Source organism: Brassica rapa, chromosome A03, assembly GCF_000309985.2.
Source record: "Brassica rapa cultivar Chiifu-401-42 chromosome A03, CAAS_Brap_v3.01, whole genome shotgun sequence".
Taxonomy (NCBI): Eukaryota; Viridiplantae; Streptophyta; class Magnoliopsida; order Brassicales; family Brassicaceae; genus Brassica; species Brassica rapa.
Genome location: NC_024797.2, coordinates 32,967,321 through 32,986,708, shown reverse-complemented (window position 1 = coordinate 32,986,708; position 19,388 = coordinate 32,967,321). Strand labels below are relative to the sequence as shown.

General features: G+C 36.3%; 1 long non-coding RNA gene and 1 other non-coding gene across 2 annotated transcripts; both read left to right on the top strand.

Annotated features, from left to right (window-relative positions):
- LOC117132773 lies at positions 1–18,633 on the top strand. Its single transcript, XR_004456319.1, has 2 exons — positions 1–119; positions 335–18,633. It is a non-coding gene; the product is annotated as an uncharacterized LOC117132773 (long non-coding RNA).
- On the top strand, positions 15,253–15,360 carry LOC117133175. Its single transcript, XR_004457016.1, has one exon. It is a non-coding gene; the product is annotated as a small nucleolar RNA R71 (small nucleolar RNA).
- Positions 18,634–19,388: the final 755 nt, after the last annotated feature.

The window sequence follows — 19,388 nt, the reverse complement described above, 5'->3', positions numbered from 1 at the left end:
TCTTTCGTACATATCAAAAAAAATTTATTCATTGTCGACCAAAGGCGAGAAATCTACTTCTCGAGTGAAGGCGATATCGAAGGCGATTCGAAGGCGATTCGATCCATCCCGAGAAGAAGGTAAATCGTAGGGTGATTTTGTAGATTTATGCGTTCAGATTTTGTCTTCTTTGTTGTTTTCCCCTCAAATTAGGGTTAGGTTGTGAAGATTCAATCGATTTGTCTTTTAAAATTAGGGTTTCAATCGATTTGTTCAATCCGTGCTCGTTTCTAAAGATATGTGATTGTTGTTGTTTATATCATCTTCGTTTCTAAAGATCTTTGATTTCTTTCAGGTTTAACCAATCATGGGATAAGACTATTCGTACACCCAGCCTTCTTCATCAGATGAGTTCGACATGACGTCCCTTCTTGAAGCAGAGGCTGCTCTTTATGCGGATGAAGGACATAGTAGTTTCTCTATTGGCGAGCCGGTTCACAACCCACCTGAGGCTGATGATGGCATCCCAACGAGATGCTTCTGTGGCAGTGAGGCTGCTATTGCAACATCTTACACGCGAAAAGATCCAGGGAGGTTGTACTACACGTGCGAGAATAGAGATGATGGGGGCTGACACATATGGAAATGGTGGGATGTGGCAGTCACGGAGGAGGTGAGTGAGGTTCAGAGAGAACTCAGGCTGCTTAAGGAGCAAGGTTTCGAGTGTGATCAGAAGCTGCTTAAGCTACAGAAGACCGTCTGTGAGCTCAAGAAGAATTCAGAGTCTACAAATGGCTATGCATTGGAAGTTTGTGTAATGGTCTCCGTATTAGTTTTTCTAGGTTTGGCGCTTATGTTTGTCAGTGGTACGTATCTCTCTTGAGTTTTTGTTTGTTCTTCATGATATTTTGTAAAACTTATGACAGTTTGATCTCATGTTTATGCAGGAAGACACTACAACAAATATGGCTTTTCATAGCATACGGTTAACGCTATTATATGGTTTTTATAGCGGTTTTATAAATGCTATTACAGTTGACGCTATAATAGGGTACCTATATACGATAGCGTTTTGAAATGATGCTATTGTAGAGTGACCTATAATAGCGTTACGGTTATGCTGTATTAATGCAATTTATGACACATTACTCATGTTATAGGAAATTATATAACAGCTGTTCTCTAACGCTGTATTAATTATATTTATAACACGTTATTCGTGTTATAGGAAATTATATAACAACTGTTCTTTGTTGCTGTATTAAACTTAATAATAACATCTAATTCGTGTTATATATAATTGTATAATAACATTTTTTGCTGTTATGTATATTTGTAAAATAGCTATATTATGTAGCCATGAATTACGTTGTAGTAGCTCTGCATAGATGCTATTTGGTGATGTGGTTTTGATTTATGTATATATGAATTGTAGCTTCTATTTTGGATACAGTTTCAGACAATAAATCCATCATATGTTACAGCAAATTCTCATAAAAAAATAAACAAAGTCTGAATCCATTTTCATTTCTCCATAATAGAAATACAATATCATAATTAAGTTTGAAAGAAAAAACACAAATACCATAGGTTCATTAGTAATACTAAAGGAAAGAAAGTAGAAGACCATCCAGTTCTTATTCCACCTCAAACGATGACAACTTTATCTTCAGGCCATGCTACAGTAGTGCCGATAGCATCCTCCATACACTCAATTGCAGACGTTGGCCTCCAAACCTTGGCATCATTCACCTTCACTACATCAACCCACACACGAACTGCATTATTGCCCAACGGAACGAAATGGACTAACTGTTCAGGGTTGTTCGAAGACCAGCGTCCTTCTGCAACAACTACTTTTTCACCGGTAATATCCAACAGTTTGCACTTCTGACCCTCTTTCACAATCTGTGTAAAAGAACGATGTCAAATAGTGTAAGTAATATGTAAGCATTAGCAACTTTATCAGGTCAACGATCACTACCTACTAATACACTTACACTTACCTTCTGAGAACTTGAAGGAGGTTGTGCAAATGTTTTTGAAATCTTAGCAGGAGCTGGTGGAGTGTGAACTTGTGAGTGCGTATGAGGAGTAGCTGTAGTTAGTGACTCTGTGTCTGAATTCTCAAATAAAACTCTGCTCACTGGCCATGCTACAAACGTCTTCAAACAGTCGCGAAGGTTTGAGTGTTTTTCTGTTGGCCGCCAAAGAAATGTCTATGTTACCGTTACCACATCCACAAATACTTTAACAGCATTTGGTCCAAGAGGAAGGCCATCCACCAAGGCTTCGGGATCACGACTCTCCCAATGACCTTCAGCAACTGTTTCTTCATCATCTGTTAGCCAATGTAGCAGTTTGCACTTGTTCATTTCTTTTGTCTCTGGGCTCTGACAAACAAACAAATCCATCATAGGAAACACATTAATAGATATTAGAAAAAAAAACTTAAGATCAAAATGAGATGAGTAATGAAAACTTTACATTACTTGGAATGTCATTTGGAGAGAACTCCTCGTCAAGAACTAGAACCGCATCCTGAGGCCACGCTACTGTTTCTCCTACAGCCTGACCAATAGTATACATTTTTGGCGCCGGTCTCCAAAGAAATGCATCTTTTTTCAAAAGCCGTCTCAACTACCACCTTAGCTGAATTAGGGCCCAAGGGTACATTGTTAACAAACTCCATCACATCAGAAGACAGAAAACGACCGTCTGCTACTTTGGATTCATTGTCACACCAATTGTATAGAATACACTTAGGCTGTGGAAACCTTTTGTTTACACTCTACAAATATTAATCAACTAAACTGTTATATTCCATTCCGTTCAAGTTCAGCAAAAAATACTTAATCCAGAAGAACTTACTGATGGTGGTGAATTTTCACCAACTTCCGAGTCTGTCCGCTGCAAATAGACATAAAAATTAGGTTATCATTTTGCAAAAAACAATATCCAAAGGACAGTTAATCTTTAACACTTACTCGACTATTCATTTTTGCAAGGGCCTCTTGTAATTCGTGGACCTGCTGCTTCAACTGAACTTGTGTCTGTTGCATTTCAGTCATTTGCTTAAGCCGAACAACGCAAGTTTGCTCACACTCATTCCTCTACCCATTGCCCTCAAGCGTCCAGGATTGTCAGGTCCTAAGAGCTGACTAAGAGTGTCTTCTCTTGGGTTTGAGGAAGATGCTCCTGGATCATCAGACAAAATAAGCTCATTGGCCTTTTCCTGAAACATGTTGAAGTTATGATTAAACTGTTGTGTAGTTTAACGCTACTGTGAATCTCATAATCAAATAAGGTAATGAAACAACAAATTACTATTTTTTCAGCAGCATCCATGTTTACTGCTGTCCCATCCTTTTTAGTTCGTGACTTGACCCATACATTCAGTTTGGTTATTTCACCAACATCTGAGCTCTCTTTTTTCTGCATTATGATTCAAGCTCTCTTATTAAAAATCAATGTCAAATATATCCATATTTTCATACGATTAAAGATCATTAGCAGTAAAATACTTACTAAATCTTATGCCAGTCTAACCATTCCTTTGCGGCTACATGTATGAGGAATCTGCTTACGTCTTCTTTCCTTGTATGCATCGCTAACAGCCTATATAGAAGTGTTACAATGCTGAATTTGAAAAATAAAACTAAGTACAATTTCATACCTTGAATTCTTTAGTTGTCTTCTCTTTCACAAACTTCCTCCACTCAGCCACTGGAATATTGTTTGGACGCAACTTCATTCGCTCTGCGTGGTTATCAGCTTTAATAATCTGATTAACCAAGCGTGATTTAGAGGCCCTCCATAAGCATCCCATCTGTTTCATTACTGCCGCTTTCTCAAACTCTCTATCCAGTTCGAACCGTAACTACAGTAACAAGAAAAATTTAAGAGTAACAAGAAAAAATAAAGACAAGCATAAATTACAATGAGCATTACTAGAAATACCTTAACAGATTTCCAGAGAACAGTCTTCCGTTCCTCACCAATTTTTCTCCAATCATCTATGATGACAGGAACATGTTCCCTTACCAAGGGACCTAAGTAAGAAGAAAGCTTAACTGATCCTTCTCCACAAGGTTCTCCAAACTCGGTGAACTCCACTTTTATTTGTGCATTAGGATCTCTCGCAATATCTTTCATCTTCGTTGGTCCTCTGTGTTTCTTAGTCCGGGGCTGTACCATATCACTATCCTCATCACGAACTTTAGCACCTTGGGCCTCTTTGTTGGGTTCTTCTCCACAAGCCGTAGCAGCTTCAGAATCTTTGTTTAGTTCTTCTCCACCATCATTAGCAGCTTCGGAATCTATGATGGGTTCTTCTACACGAGCATTAGAACCATCGGCATCTTGGTTGAGTTCTTCTCCACCGTCATTAGCACCTCGTGGTTCATCAAGCTGTGGCTGTGTCGGGTTCTCTTTGTATAGAGGCAGTGACTCCTCAATCCCATGGTAGAGGGTGCCCATGAATTCATGGTCATCAACTCGTACTTGGGTCTTCCTTTTCCTGGGTTGCTTTCTCCCTTTACCGGCCATGACAATCCTACAATAAAACTCAAGAGAAACTCAACAATTAACTCATACTCAAACCAACTCAAACATGAATCATAAGTAGTTAATCAATGCAATCAATCATTTATTCCATAATCAACCAAAGAATGTAATGCAAACCCAAGAATAGTTAATCAACGAAATCAAACATATATTCCTTCACTATCATCTCTGACATCATCAGCTTTATCTGATATGTCTTCTAGACTCATATCCATATCCGAAGGCAATGGACATACATCTGCATGTAGGTCATCCACTTTCTCATGACTGTATCTTCTACTTGGACCCTTTATTACTACATACCAACTCGATTCATCATTTTCCCTTGAGTAAAATATCTGTCTCGCCTGAGATGCTAAAATGAATGGATCCTTTCCAAAGGATATGTGGCTGTGATTAAAATTAACCAGCGTAAAGCCATTCTCTACCTTCACACCGTTACCTTTAACTGCCCACTCACACCTGAATATTGGCACGTAGAAGGCATTGTAATCCAGTAGTATAATATCAACTACTCTCCCATAGTAGGATACAACGTTTACCACCTGCGCTGTGTCCCTTGCACTTGATCTACACATTGATGTTGCCTCATAGTAAACCCCACTATTCTGACTTAGCCTATGCACTTGCTTCGTATGAAACCGTAGGCCATTCACAATGTAGCCTGTGTAAGATCAGGCTATACTACGAGGACCATAAGCCAGCCACTTCAGTGTCTCTTCCTCATCAGCTGAATCAATAGGTTTCTAAAATTTATTAAAATAAAAGTTTGTCAGCTAAACTACATGGGTATAAAATCAAATAAAAACATTTACAGTACTAAGAGACATGTTTCTTTAGCCACGCCGCGAATTTTTCAGTGTGCATACGCCATAAATACGTTGCATCCCGTTGACATCTACTATTTGAGTCTTGTAAATGTTGTAAATGAGCACTTGCATATGAAAAAAAAAAACCTCAAAACTGGAATCTAATATAAGTTTAAATGAAAAATATTCTAAGTAATAAGAGAAACTTACTCAACATATGGATCCACCATACCCGTGTTTTGTATTACAGCAAGATGAGCTATTTTCAACTCTGTATCAAAAAATTGGAATGAGCGGGCAGCTGATATAGGACGACCTTCAAGGATGGAAAGTCTCTCGTACTCAGTGTTTCTGTCCTCTTTTTCTTCTACATTTGTTGTAGTCTTCAAGAAAGCCGAGCAGAACTTCATGCACTCGTCTGCAAGATAAGACTCAGCTATACACCCCTCTGGTCTTGCTGTGTTTCTTACATAGTCTTTCAATACTTTCATGTACCTGTTTTAAGTGAAAATAAAATTTTAGTTATAAGTCCATTTGGAAGATAAATAAATATTTTTTTCACAAGAAAACATACCTTTCAAAAGGATACATCCATCGGAAATGGACAGGACCACCAAGTCGAGCTTCTCTGCCTAGATGCACACACAAGTGAACCATGATGTCGAAGAAACTAGGTGGCCAAAATCTTTCAAAAATGCAAACAGTCTCCACAATTTCAGTTTCCATTAGCTGGAGTTGTTCCATATCAAGTTCTCGTTGGCATAGAAGGTTGAAGAAAGCGCATAAGCGGAAAATGGCTACCCTAGGACCCTTACGTAGTAAGCCCCTAATTGCTACTGGAAGCAGTTGTTGCATTAGGACGTGGTAATCATGAGATTTGAGTCCCATCACCTTACACTCCTCTAATGATATACAACTAGATATATTAGCACAGTAGCCATCAGGACCTTTAAAATCAAAGAGCCGCTTACAGAATGTGTGTTTCTCTGACTTTGACAAAGACCATGGAGCTGCTGGGAGTAATGCCCTTTTACCCTGAGCTTTTGGATGCAAATCCTTCCTGATACCAAGACTTTGAAGATCCTTTCTAGCCTTTAGACCATCCTTTGAATTGCCACAATGTAATAATGTGGCAATCAAGCTTGCAGCCACATTCCTCTCCACATGCATAACGTCTAGATTATGTCGAACAAGTAGCTCCTGCTCATGTGAAAGCAAATAAAGAAATCAGTCAGAACAAGTGTTATAGAATTAAACATCTTGTAAATCGAATTTTTATACATACCTCCCAATAAGGCAATGAGAAAAAAATCGAACGTTTCTTCCATCTAGACAATTCCTCTTTGTCTTTCTCTCCTATATCTTCATCTTCATCAGATTCACTTAGTTCCTCCTCGTTATCAGATGGTATGTCAACTCGAGTAGCTCTCTTTTTCCCAGACTGTTTTCTATTACCAAACACATTATTGTAATTTCTCAGCACAAATGAGACATTCCTACCCGTCAGTATCCTTCCCTTTGTCCCATGTTCAGTTTTCCCATCAAACCAAGTCTTCTTTCCTCTGAAACTATGTAAGGGAGGCAAACATTTCCGGTGGCCCATAAATACAAATTTCCTACTATTACTCAGCCACAAACTATCTATTACTCAGCCACAAACTATCTGTGTGCTTCCCGCATATAGGACAACCCATCTTACCCTTCACTTTACAACCAGCAAGATTCTCATATGCGGGGAAATCACTAATAGTCCAAAGAAGCATTGCCTTAAGCGTAAAGGTTGTCTTACTAACTGCATCGTATGTTAACTCGCCTATGCACCACATATGTTTTAAATCTTCTATCAGAGGTTCTCAGTATACATCTATACTATTGCCCGGTTGATGGGGTCCTGGAATCAGCAGACTGAGCATTATGTTCTCCTCCTTCATACATAGGTCAGGAGCCATGGTGTAATTCACCAGTAACACAGGCCAACAACTGTATTGGCTGTTCTTCATACTGAAGGGATTAAACCCATCTGTTGAAAGCCCAAGTCGCAAGTTCCTCTCCTCCGCTGCGAACGCCGGATACTTGTCATTCATTGACTGCCAAGTAGCAGAATCTACTGGATGGCGCACTTTCCCATCTGTGCTCTTGTTATTGAAATGCCATCGTAAATCCATTGCAAGTTGCTCCGATCTGAACATCCTTTTCAGGCGAGGTAATACTGGAAAGTATCTCAAAACCTTATGTGGAACACCCTTCTTGATTTCACCAGTATGCATGTCGGTCTTCCATCTAGATGCCTTGCATTTTGGGCAATTCTCAGCCGTCTTCAGCTTCTTTCTAAATAAGCAGCAATCGTTCACACAAGCATGAATTTTTTGATATCCCATATCAAAAGATTTCAAAAACTTCTTGACATCATAAGTTGATGTGTGCAGCACATTGTCTTCAGGTAACATGTTCGGAAAAGTTTGCAGTAAGTCATCAAAGCTCTTGTCTGACCACCCATTCTGAGACTTAATCCTGAACAATGAAACTACAGCTGATAGCTTGCTATGACTCGAACACGTTGGATACTAGGGGATTTCAGCCTCTGCAAGTTTTGCTAAAAACTCATCTTCTTTCCTATCCTCACCCTCAACTGACTCACGCAACTCTGACCCCCGAATGGCTAAATCCTCATCTAAGCAGTTTGCGGCTGCATATAAACTAAGGATCTCAGCATTCCAGCATCTATCTTTAACTTCCACTACATCAACTGAGTTGCCATCTCCATGGTGAAACCAATCCGACCGTACCTTGTAAGCATCATCCATTCCATTTATAACCAATGAGAGACAACCTCCTCACTTGTTTGGCAATCTAGATTACGACATCGGGCGCATGGACATACAATCTTCCCATTAACTCCTAACTTAGCAGTAGCATCATTGACAAAACTCCTCGCACCTCTCTCATATGCAGAATCAACTCTTAAGTTCATGTCAAACAAAAAAAAAAAAGTTATGATAAGAATTGTCGAAATGCATAAACTGAACACTTAAACAAATGTACATACCTACATAAATGCACCCATGACTTGTCAAACATTGTTAAGACCCTTGCCACAGTTCAAACAAGCGTACATGGTTCAAGCAGCAATGACAATATAAATTACACTTCAAAGTGTTAACCGCAAACAACAAACGCAATGTCTACAAAGTCTACAAATGATTACAAAATGAGAATAAGTAAATAGATGTGTCTAACCTCCACAGAATATAGAAGAAGCAAGATTGTGAAGACACGAACCCACACCTGCGAAAAAAAAACTGTGATTAATGGAAACAAATATGAACCCAAAACCTAACTAATTATCACAGCATTGAGCAGCCAAAACCTATCTACTTTCAGAACTTGAATCAATCGACAACATCAAAACCTAACTAATCACAGCATTAAGGATTCACTTTCAATTTAGAATATCGGATTTGAAATCGGAGATGATGATGGCTGAATCGAATTGGAGACTCGGTTAGGATTAATGGAAAAAAACTCTGAACCCAAAACCTAACTAATTATAACAGCATTGAGCAGCCAAAACCTATCTACTTTCAGAACTTGAATCAATCGACAAAATCAAAACCTAACTAATCACAGCATTAAGGATTCACTTTGAATTCGGAGATGATGATGGCTGAATCGAATTGGAGACTCGGTTAGGATGAGCGAAGAGATTAATGTTGGTGAGCGACGAGGAATCGAGTTGGAGATGGTGGAGAGAGCGTTGAGCTCGATGTGGAGAAGAAGAGAAGACGGAGAAAACGAGAACCCCTTTTCTTTTTTTTTTCTAATGCTATGAAAAGTAAATTGAGAAATGTTGGCCGCGAAAACCCCATTTTTTTCTAAGTGTTGGGTGATTAGTAAGTTTTTAATCTCGTTTAACTGATTTTTTGGCATAGCATAAGTAAAATGCTATATATTTCTTATCCAGGCTTCTAATTACCTTTCCATAGCAGTTACGAAAATTGTGATATTATAATCTGCTATCAATACCTATATTTGTTGTACTGAGAGCTTCAAAGATGTAAACCAGAGTGTCGAGAAGCTCGAGTCTCTCTTTAGTTACGATACCACAATTGCCTAGTCTCTTTTCTTATAACTATAAACGTATAGTAGTGTATTTGTATTTGTATTTGTATTTGTATTTGTATACCTCATAAATTGGTTCTAGTTAAGTAGAAGCTAGTTGTTTGGTTTCTCTGCATTGGTGGTAAATGCTAGATAATTATTTATTTATTCCTAAGGATTCCAAATCGAGTATCACCATTGCACACACCTTTTAGACTATGATCCTTAACTATTCAAAAAGAAAAAAAAAATACTATTCTAATCCTAAGGACTCTTGAGGCAGTACTACCATTGCACTTGCTCTAAGGTAAGTGGTCAAGGAGAAGACTGTTCTTGCAATATATAATAGGAAATACCCAAAAATAGTATTAAAAAAGTTTTGATCACAAATACATGGTGGTGGTGATTGGTTAATGCTGTAGAAACTGCACACAACATTATTATAACTACAGCACCGATTTGACAGCATTCAGACTTTGTTAACTTTTTTGTTTCTACAGCACTGCTTTAAGTTTACGGTTGTGCAACAGCTCTAGAGAGCAATATATCTACAGCCTAGTTTTATGGGCTTTCAAAGTATATTTACATTAGCTTTATTCCAATATTAATTTGTAAACATTAAAACCCTAGTTCTTCGTATCACTCATCTGTGTTTTTTTTCTTTTCTGCTTTTAAATTTGATTTGACAATTAATATCTTATTGTTATTCTTATGGTTATGTATTTGTGTATTATGTCAAATTTATTTTTATTAAAAATTTTAATTAGTCTATTTTATGGAAAATTTTAAATTATCATTTTATTAATTAATAAGAATTAGAAATTCTATAAATCTTATGATGTATTTATTAATAAATAATTATACATGTATATAATATAATCTATAGTTAAGTTATACCAATCATATTTTAAAAAAAAACTACAGGAATAAAATCTACAACTACAGCAAAAAATCTACAGCAATAATCCTACAGTAAAAAAAAGTAAAGCTACAGCTTCTACCAATCAACCCCTATAGACTCTAAGAATCAAAATGACCAAAATGTTTCATTAAAGAGGTAAATATACATTTATATCTTTAGAGTTAACTAATCCAAACCTTATGGTTTAAAGTTAAGAAATGGGGATTTGGGATTGAGGTTTAAAATTTTATAAAATTAAAAATAAATATTAAAAATTTTAAAATAAAAATTTTGAAAATAGCTTCAAAAATTATTTTTGAATTACAAAAAGAAAATTTGAAACAAAAATTAAAAAAAATTCGAAAATAAAATTTTCAAAAAAAAAAGATTATAAAAAAGTTCGAATTTGAAAACATATAATTTAAAATTATAAAAAAAAAATTTTTTTATTTTTTTATTTTTTTTTATATATCTAGGGTATTACGGTCTTTTTACCTATTAAATGAAACATTTTGGTCACTTTTCTCCTTGTGGTATACTTTTGTGACCAAAACTTGAAAATGGTCTATTTATGAGAATATCCCATATATAATTGATGTGATCAGGTTTTAACGAGTAAAATAAAATTGCAGGTGGTATGCAATAGTACTTAGGGATCAAATCCATAAAGACCAAGGTTACACTATGATTCTCCGAGAGTAGAATTAAGGTAGGATAAAAGGGTGTTTGTTTATGTAACCAAATTGCAGAGAATGTAAAAGAGAGAATGTGAAATGATGTAAGCTTATGAATAAAAACCGTCAGGTCTTGAGAAATCTTAGGAAATATAGATTGAATGATATGATTGTTTGATAGGAAATATATTAAGAACAGTTCTAGAACTCAAATCTCTTAACTATATTAGTCTACTTATGCATTACTAAACCTTATGTATTAGAATATTAAAGAGTAACTTTTGTTGAATTTCAGATTCTAAACATGCAATAAAAATAAGTTTGATAGGTTCCTAGAACTCCTTAACATCAACTTCCATTGGTTAGGAATATTTCGATCATCTAAGTTCTTTCAGGCATTTAATCAAACACTTTCGGTGTATTAGAAACCCTATAATCAGGAACTAGGTGATCAATCCAATCCAAGCATTAAGAACAACCTAGATGAAAAAACTGCTAGGATATTCCATATTCTGACAAATCAAAATCATCATCAGTCTATGAATTTCAATGAAACCCTAAACCTAACTCATGAACTACATATACACAGCAGGAAACACATAGAGATGATGAATAATGCATAATAAAAGTAAAAAACAAAAACATGCTTCATAAATCTTCTCTAAAAGTTTTGTCTTCCCAAATCTCCAAAACAAAATAACTCTGATGAAAAAAGAAATTGTAGCTTAAACAGTGGTTGAAAATATTAGATATAGGTCTATTTTTTCGTGTTGGACGAAATTTGGGATAAACCAAATCGAAAAAAAGCCTAAGTTTTCTTTTTGTGCTCTTATTGAACCAGTAGATAGAGCAGTTTTCAGTAAAATGTGCATAACTTTTGATCTTACCGATATATTAACTTCAAACATGCTGAATTGCTAACTCAATTCTTTATCTAGTTTCTGAAGTTGAGAGAAATCTATTTGTGAGAATCTTTCCATCCTTTGCTAAACTTCTGACATGTATGCACAGTTCTGTATCTTTTAATGCTGCTTTACACCCAATTCGATATCTTCTTCTCTAAATAAACTTATTATCTGAAAAAATAAAAAATGACAAAAATACTCAAAAAAACATACGAGATAAACGAATCAAAAAGGTTAGATAGCGACAAAAACAACGTTTATTAACTCCCCCAAACTTAGACTTTTGTTTGTCTTAAAAAAAAATCAAAGTAGAAGAAAAAGGTTTGAAAACATAAGAACTCACATATCCTTCAGAACACCATCTTACCATTGCCAGTTTCAAGCCACATAAAAAAAGCTCCAACCTAACAAGGTACTTTTATGTACTCAACCCAACTCATCAATCTAACCATTTTCAGCCCACAACTTATAAGAGCTGTACAACTTCACCATCACTGGCCTCATTTAAGAGTTTAAGGTGCAGTCTCGTTGAGGAAGTATCGATCATAGGACACATGGACGCTTGTCCATTCAGCTTTTTGTTCACATAGACAATCTTACTCTAGTTTATTTCCTCTCTCTTTTTTTCACTTCTCTTAGTCGATTTCTCCCTATTTTGTAGGTCATCGTTTTTTTTTTATCGACGAAGTTTTTTGGACATGCTTCCATGATACACCAGCATTAACGAGGGTAACCACTAAGTGCCGTATTCACTTGTTTTGACCTTTATCCTTTTTATTTTTTATTGCAGTGAAGAGAGGGAAACCATAATCACACAGACTAGTCTTTTCAGACCTTAACGAGGAGTCCAAAACGATGTATATAAAACCCCAAGACTAGAGAATCAAGTATAAGTGGGAGGTCAGCTTAAGGATCCTTCAAACACCCAACAAGCATATTTGTTATTGGCAAATCAACCCACTTAGGTGTTTTCTATAGTGTACAGTATGCAGTCAATAACTGAAAGAACGGTCACTGGAACATCAATTAGACAGTTAGTTCCAAAAACAAAATTGTTCCCAACTAAATTTTGACTAAATAAACAGCAGACCCAAGACTCAAAGATAAAAAAGACAATATGAACAAAAAATCAAGAAGAAGGTAATGAAAAGTAAGAAGAAAAATTGTTTTTTTTTTAAATAGTCGAACAAGAATAGCGCTTCTGATCCACCAAGAATATAACTTCTGATAGACCAGTCTTTACAATTCAACCTGATTTCTTCTCCATTCGCATTTTTTCTTACGTCGTTGAGATGCTGAAGGATTAAGATCGATCGATCTTTTGCGGAGATCAACTGATCTCTTGCACGATCGATATTTGCGGAGATTGACCAATTTTTTTGTGGAGATCGACGGGTCGTATATAAAAGATCGATCGATCTAGATTAGATTTACCAATGTGTGTGGTTTTACGCAGTATCGAGCCCATTCGTGTTTGCTTGTTGGGCGCATATCAACCAAAACAGTGCCAAGATTGACTGATCCCATGTTTTTTATCCGAAACAAAAGAAAACTAAACCCATAAATCAAAGATAAATTGAAACTAAAGAGAAACATGTACATTTGCCAGTGGGTTGCTGCCTCCCACCAAGGGATTGTTTGAAATCATTATCTTGATTTCGGTATGGAAATCAACCTGGCTAAGAAGAGGGCCTTGCTCCAAAATAAGTTTCATAGTTTGGACATGCTAAGCTCTAGAATTCCACTCAGCAGATCCTTCATACCACTTTGTCCCTTCTCTTTGAACTAAGAACTAAGAAAAACTGTAATCTTCGAAAAAGGCTTTGAGGTTCCTTTGCATTTAACTTCGTACTCAACTGAATCTTTATCTTATTTCAGTTGAACCAAAATCATATGACCTACTTTGATCCTTTGCTCTTCACATTGACTTTGGCACTAGGTTTCTCACAGGACAAAGTTGAGAGTCTTCATCAAAGACTTCCCTGACTTCTCTTTTTCCATTAACCTCTTTTCGAAGAACATCCATAGTGACAAAATCTTCATGCCTTTGTGCTGTACTTGTGGGAATCATCTTGTAAAAAAACCTTCATGTCTATGTTTGCAAATAACCCTCACTTGTTATGGAGATCAATTATTGAACCACTATAGCCATGAATGGCCTCCCAAGAATCATTGATACAATAGACTCCTCAACCATCTCCACAACATGAAAATCAACATGCAACATATAATTTTGGGATTGTACCATATGGAGTTGTTGTGGATGAGTTAGAAAAGGAAAGAGTCATCTTGAGTGGCTGAATCCTATCGACTCTCAGCTTCTCTGCAATTTCCTCTAACCTGACGTTCCCATTATATCTAGAATCACACAGATGCTCCTTGAACGCAAAACCAGATATGGAGCATTGAAAGACAAATTTCTTAGGATCTTCAACCTTAGGTAATACTCTCAGTGGTGCTTGTCAGTCGACACCTCGGTAAATAGATCTTTAATATCCTCTTAAATTTCTCTAAAGTTTTTAAAGAACATATGCAATTGATGAATCTCCCTAAAATCTTTAAATGAGATCTCTTTAGGAAGCATTCTCATCATCTTGTTAATGCATAGTAGCTTCTCCGCACTAATGTGGTCCTTCAAATATAGGTGGCATTGGGTATGGAACCTTATGAACATATGGTGATGGTTCCACATATGAAAATTCATCCTGTTAAAATTTCTCCTGATTTTCCTTTCCAGCTAAGATTACATTGCACTGCTCTTGAGGATTATTCTCACCCCTTCTTGGAGCAATTATGCGCAGCCTTTTTATCGACTCAGTGTTTTGAGATACATGTGCATCAAGCTTGTCGACATGATCTGAAAGAGACTCCAATCTATTTCAAGTCTTGATACATGGTGTCTACTTTCTGATTGATGATGTCAAACTTTATGCTCACATCACTGTCTGCTTTTATCTATCATTTGCTGGATCATCATCTCAACCTTAAATTCTTGAGCCAATGGAACTGCGCTTACAAGAGACTGAAAGTGAGCTCTTTCTCCAAAATACTCGCATGAGTTGACAAAATTTTTAATCTCTCTATATCAGCATGTCTATCTTTGCATTCAACTCTCAATCTTTTAACCTCCACACTACGGACTTATCTTGTTCTATCGCATTTCTGCAGTGATCAATAGAGCTAGAAGCAAGATTTTTGATCAGTGTGTATGCTTCATCTCCAGTCTCTATCATGAAATATCCATTGCTAGCTGCATTGAAAGGATTCTTGACATTCTAGTTGACTCCATCATAGAAGATGTTGAGGATGTGCTCCTTGGAGTGCCATGATGAGGGTAGTCCCTGTTATACTCCTTGAACCTTTTCCATGACCTCATACATAGGCTAAGAAGGGTTCTGCTGGAAATTAATGATATTACTCTTGAGGGTTGTTTTCTTGGAATTTGTGTAGAAGCTTTCCAAGAAGATCACTCTGCAGCCATCTCAGTGCCTTGTCGCTTAGAGAGAATGCAAAGTGATGATCTACGGCTCTATATCATAGTCATGCCCTGTAATCGTAGGAAGCTGAATCGTAGACCTATTATGGTAGAAGGCATGCAGAGTATCATAGGATCCGACAGAATGAGGCTGATGGTATTGTCACACAGCAGCAGCGTTGATGACGTTATGCTCTTCTTTGTTGTCATCCATGTCTTTCTCATGTAGCTGAAACACAAAAAGAAGAAGAGGATATGAATACTGAAAATTTCATAGACTAAACTTTAGTCCTGGACTGGTAGGTAATTCTATTGGTCCCTGGAAACGGCAATGTGATCAGATTTTAACCACTAAATGGAAACTACAAGTGCACAACAGTGTGTTGTAGGACTTAGGGATCAAATTCACAGAGACCAAAGTTAAACTACTATTACGCGAGGGTAGAATTAACCTAGAACAAAAGGATGTGTTTTATGTAACCAAATTGCAGAGAATGTAAAATAATGCAAACTTATGAATAAAAAGAGTCAGGTCTTGGGAAGTCTCAGGAAACATAGATTAAATGATATGATGGTTTGACATGGAATGTATTAAGAACCGTTCTAAAACTAAAATCTCTTAACTAGACTAGCCTACTTCCACAGTACTAAACCTTATGTATAAGTTTCTAAAGACTAACTCCCGTTGAATGTCAGATTCTAGACATACAATAAGAACAAGTTTGATAGGTTCACAAAACTCTCTAACATCAACTTCCATTAGTTAATTTTTTTTTGATCATCTAAGTTTTTTCAGGCATTTAATCGAACTCTTTTGGTACATTAAACAACCCATAAATCAGGAACTATGTTATCAATCCAATTCAAGTATTAAGAACAACCTAGATGAAGAAACCGATATGATTCCCTATTCTAACAAATCACAATCATCAATCTATGAATTATATTGAAACCCTAAACCTTGCTAATGAAACTACACATACATAGAAGAAGAGAAACACGGAGAGATGATGATAAGTGCATAGTGCAATTAGAAATCAAAAATAGGGTCGAAAATCTTCTCCAAAGGTAAAGATTTGTCTCCCCAAATCTCTATAACTAATAAGTTGGATGAAAAAGAAATATTATTCTAAAACATGGCTTAAAATAGCAGATATAGGTCTACTTTTTCGTCGAAATTTGGGTTAAGCCAAATCGAAAATAAGGAAAACCAAAATTTCCTTTTTTTTCTCATAATGAATATGTAAACAGAGTGATCAGTAAAATGCGCATAGATATTGATCTAATTGATGTATTGACCTCAAACTGGAAGAATTGGAAAGCTAACTCAATTATTTATCTTGTGTCCAAATTTTAGAGAAATCTATTGATGGGAATTTTTTCATCCGTTGTTAAACTTCTGATGTATGTGCACATTTATGCATCTTGTAGTGTTCCTTTACACCCAATTGGACACATTCTATTTTAAATCGACCTAACACCTGAAAATACTCGATAAAGGACTAAAAGACTCAAAAAATTATATTATAGTTTAATAAATGACTCAAAACAAAGGTTTGAAACTGATAAAAACAACGTTATCAATAATGCAATAGAAAGGGTTATCATACAAAATATCTAACAAACTGGATCTATATGAAATAAAAAATATACAGTTTCAAGATGCAGAAGGGTAAGAGCATGGATGAAAATTTGGAGGTTTTCGTAAAGCTAGTGTCTTATTTAGCGAGTCTTGACATCAATATATCAGACTAAGATAAAGCTATCTACATGATGAACAATTTATGAAAGACATATGAACCACTGATTCATACACTAAAGTATGGTAGCGATAAAGGATATGATCACTGTTCAGGAAGTGTAATTTCAACATCTTTCTCCAAAGAAGTGGATTTGAAGGAAGCATGATAGCTAAATAAGTCTAAGCGAAGGCTTATATGTGGCTACATGGGAAATTTTGAAAAGAGAAAGGAAATCAACTAGAACAAAGGCAGACCAAAGAGTCGGTGAAGGTCTCCAAGTAGGCTCAAAGGTAGAGGTTTTTTCGTGGACATTGAAAAGAGATTGTCCAGATCAAATCAGATAAAAACAGGAAGATTACGCGAATATGGTAACATAAATTGAGGAGCCATAGATTTTTACCGCAAGTATCCATAATTCTAATGATGAATGAGTTTTGTACTCAGGTTGCACTTTGCATATAACTCCAAATAAAGAAGTATTCTTGGATTTGAATAGTTTAAGGAGGAAAAGTGGTTCTGGGTAACTAACACATATAGTAAGATCAAAGGAATAAGGAAGATCAGGATATCAAACCAAGATGGATCTATGGTGATTATATCCTAAGTAAGGTACACATACTAACTATGAGTCAAAAAGATTTCATACGAACTTTTGGATAAAGACGAGAATGTTGGTTTGAAGGAAAACAATGAAGGGTACAGTTCTACAAAGAGATAAGAAGATAATTGACGGTATATATAATGAAGACTTATACTATTTAGAAGGAATGATTGCTAATGTTGAAACACATACGTCACTTGCAGTTATGTCATATGAGCATGAAAAGCATGGACGTAGTTGTGAAAGAAGGATACATCACATACAAAGAAGTGCAAAAACTTAAATTTTGAGAAAGTTGTGTTTCAAGAAAAAGTAACAAACATAGTTTTATTACAAATTATTGCATTTTCCAAAATAGTTTTATATAACACTACAAGAAAACAAAAGATTTACGAGGGTGGTTTTCCTCGTGATTTCGTCGTAAAAGCAGTATTACGAGGAATTAGCGAGAAAATCCGTTTCGTCGTTATACGTTTGTCGTAACGCATATATCGTCGCTAATTCGTCGTAAGATAGCGAGGAAATGATTTCGTCGTAAAAACGAAGAATAATATTTCCTCTTAAAGACCACAGAAAGCTTCCACGTAAGGACGTCGCTAAATTTCCTCGTAAATACCTCGAAACGTGTTCCTCGTAAAACCCACGTAAATAACTCGAAAGTAAATACTCGTAAAGTAAACGTAAATACCTTGAAAGTGAACTTTCCACGTCATTTCCTTGTAAACTCTTCCTCGTAAAAACCTCGTCAAACTTTCCACGTAAAGAAGTCCCAAAATTAGCTACGAATTTACTTCGTTTCGTTATTTTACAAAAATATAAAAAATTATAATTAAAAAACTAATTAAAATTATTTAAATTATTAATAAAATTAAAATTCTAAAAAAATCAAAACCAAAATATTTTATATATAAATAAGCTTTGAATTTATAATACAAGAACCGATCAAATAAAAAAGAACTAAGAGCTAGTCGTGAATCGCCCGGTAGAATTCATCACTCTTCCTCGCTACATCCTCCTCGGCATGTGTGTCGTCAGATGTTGACTCGCCTGGAATAGGATTTTGTTGTCGCATGTTCCTCAAAAAGATCTCCCAGTCCGGATTTGTTGCCGCTACAACATCCAAGAAGCCCTCGAGTCCAACCACAGGAGCTGTGAACGCAGATCGCGTCGAGGTCAACTCGTGACGCAGCTCAGTGGACTATCTACGCAGCTCCTCGGACTCTCTACGCAGCTGAGAGACTTCATCATCCCGTCGCTGACCATAAGATGATGTCGCTTTCGGAACATCGTTGACGGAACCAATCCCCATCGATGTCGCTGGCGTTCTTCAACCTGAGCGTCCATTGGTTTTAATATGTAACTCGCTTCTTGAGCAAATATTCCGGCAAGTCCAACCTTGATTTTATGTTGTCTTTTGTCTTCTCTGGGACATTCAATATTGTATTCATGATGTTCTCAAAGAAATTCTTCTCTATATGCATCACATCGAGGTTGTGGCGTAGAAGAAGATCCTTCCAATATGGCAACTCCCAAAATATACTTTTCTTGTGCCAGTTGTGATGAACACCGTAAGAATCAGGCATATTACGAGGGACATGTCAATTACCACCCCAACGAACTGTTTCGTTAGCTCCATAG